The 2,832-nt window shown below is 35.5% G+C and overlaps 1 protein-coding gene across 1 annotated transcript in view; it reads right to left on the reverse strand.

The window, feature by feature from the left end:
* Window positions 1–2,832, reverse strand: part of ddx54 (DEAD (Asp-Glu-Ala-Asp) box polypeptide 54) — a gene marked incomplete at its 3' end in the record, with an annotated part of 14,663 nt that overhangs the window by 1,417 nt on the left and 10,414 nt on the right. The gene's annotated exons all lie outside the window — the stretch shown is intronic.

Here is a 2,832-nt window from a genome sequence, read left to right on the forward strand (position 1 = left end):
TAACTTAATATGGAATTTTTTTTTTTTTTTAATTAAGTAATACTCCAAATAAGAAAAACACATTATTTTTTTAACACAATATTACCTTCTTATTTACTGAACTGTTGTATAGAATCACATTTGCACTCATGCTATTCAGAACAAAAACAGCACTCGTGTGATATTGCTCTCGCTGCTCGTGTGATATAAAGACTTGCACACTCAATTGTGTGCTAAACAGAGCAGAAAGTGGAAAATGAAGTATAGCTGGACCTTCTATTCATGCACACAAAGACATATTCAGGTCATATTTCAGCCAAAATCAAATCAAAATGGAATAACACACACAAATATACACATATTTACCTTTAACTTAATATGGAATTTTAATTTTTTTTTTTAATTAAGTAATACTCTAAATAAGAAAAACACATTATTTTTTTAACACAATATTACCTTCTTATTTACTGAACTGTTGTATAGAATCACATTTGCACTCATGCTATTCAGAACAAAAACAGCACTCGTGTGATATTGCTCTCGCTGCTCGTGTGATATCGCTTATCATATGATATAAATATCAGACAAAAACTCATACAGGGGCATTTTTTGCCCCAATATCTTGAATTTTAGGGGCACATAACTGCATTTATGGACTACATCATGCAGTGAGTTGTTGCCTTGCATCATGTTTGTCAACAGTCAACTGTATGAAACGTAAGATGACGTACAGGTCTGGGGCGGGGCCAGTGCGTTAACTGCGTTAAAATATTTTAATAATATTTTAATTAATTAACTAATTAATTAAATGAATGAGTTCAATTGACGGGCCTAATATAGCTAGATAGCTAGATCGATTAATCAATTAAATAACTAAATAAATAAAGCCTGTTAGTCACATTAAGCCTTCTTGCATTGTGACTTTTTCTTGACAGTTTTTGTTTATAATTTAGCACCATGCCATGCGATGTTATTTTAGTATCATTGATTACAGTTATTTACTATTATAGTTTTTATTCATATTTTAAATTAGATTTTTTTAAATATTTTCTGTTTTCTCTTTAATTTAATTGATGTACTATAAAAGTTTGTGTTAAAGGGGGGGTACAATGCAGTTTCATGCATTCAGAGTTGTTTACACTGTTAAAGAGTTGGATTCTCATGCTAAGCATGGACAAATTTTCAAAAAAACAATTTGGACGTATGACGGAGTATTTCTGTGCTAAAAATCGTACTTTCGGGTTCGTACAAGTATCTGAGAGTTTTTTTCGATCGTGGCTCTTCATGACGTAAACGAGTGTGGAACTCCTTGTATGGGAAAGAGAGAAGAAGAGCGCGCCCGCGCACACGTCGACCAGAGCGAGAGAAAGAGCGCGCCCATCAGTGTGCTTCATTCATCAGCGTTGCACGGAACTCGCTCGGGAAGAATGTCTCCAAAGAAGTGTGTTTTTGGTTTTAAGGGAAAAATAACTTGGAGCTTCTTAAAGAACCCAACGTTATGTAAACAGTGGATGCAGTTTGTTTTTCCGGAGCAGCAATGCAGTTTCACAAGTGTGTTTGTTGACGAACGTTTTATAAGCAAGGCCCAGTTCGATGCTGGATTTGCCCATCGTTTGATACTGAAGGATGGAGCGGTCGAGCTATAACAGATCCCAATCATGATTCAGAATTGTAGACGGTAAGTGAAACTGCATCAAACGTCTGTATTTTTTTGGTATTAGGCTCCCAAGTGCTCGTCACTCTTTAGCTCCGCCCACGGCGCGCCTCCAGGAGCTAGGCTTTTTCCAGAGAGAATCGTAAAGCTGTATCTTTATTTTATAAATATGATAAAACTAAAGACTTTTTGGAGATATAAAGGATGCAGTACTACTCTATAGGTACTCAAGATTAACATGAGATTGGGTGAAACTGTGTGTGTTATCTCCCCTTTAAGTAACAAAAATGTTTTTTATTGTTGAACTACAAGCCTACAATACTGGTGAACTACAATAACCCTGCACACAAAACACACTGTGTTCACAACCCATTTTACTTTGTAATGTGATGCATTTCTGGGTGAAATGGGTTTTCAGTGGTTTCAAAATTGGCTTGATTTTACATAATCCACTGGAAATTACCTGAGTGGTGAAAAATGTCAGGTGATCAGGGGGAAGGGGTTAAAAAAAATAAGAGGTCTTGATGACATCAGTGGAAAAAGAAAGTCATTTCCAGAGGTTTAAGTACAAAAAAATAAACCTTTTTTTTCCATGTTAACCTTACATTTTCTGCCTCTCAAGATTTTCCTTCAGGGAAAAAGAACACAGTAATCTCACAGAGATCTCTAAGTAGTTTAAATGTTTTGCCACTTGCTTGAGCAACTTAATATATAAGTCTAGAAGTAAATGCAAAAGTAAAAAGCATTGAATAATGTGTTTCTTATATTTATTACGTTTAAACACGTCTATGAAAGATTGTATTACTGTACTGTGTAAAAAAAGCATTTTCAGTAACAATGTTTGGATTTGAAATCAAAATAATTTGGTAAAATGGCAAACAGCCACGGATCAGTTGCAGACTCCTGTGTGAAAGCTGCTTCTGCACTGCTTACGTACCCCACATGGACTGCATACGCACTGCAAATGGAGTATGTGTGAACCTGGTGTAACACTGCCTCACATACAGCTGACGAAATCAGGCTTGTGCTGTGTGTAAGCTATTGTGCAACAATTGCACGATTGTCAAAACAAAAATGCAGTGCATGATCAAACATTTAGGTGAGATAAATATATATTTAAAAAAATGCCCCCCTCCACCCCTCAAATTAAAAAATCCCCTCACAAGAGTCACTTAAGAGGGGAATTCATTTTCAAAAAT

This window comes from Sinocyclocheilus anshuiensis, unplaced genomic scaffold, assembly GCF_001515605.1.
Source record: "Sinocyclocheilus anshuiensis isolate Anshui unplaced genomic scaffold, SAMN03320099.WGS_v1.1 scaffold1045, whole genome shotgun sequence".
NCBI lineage: Eukaryota > Metazoa > Chordata > Actinopteri > Cypriniformes > Cyprinidae > Sinocyclocheilus > Sinocyclocheilus anshuiensis.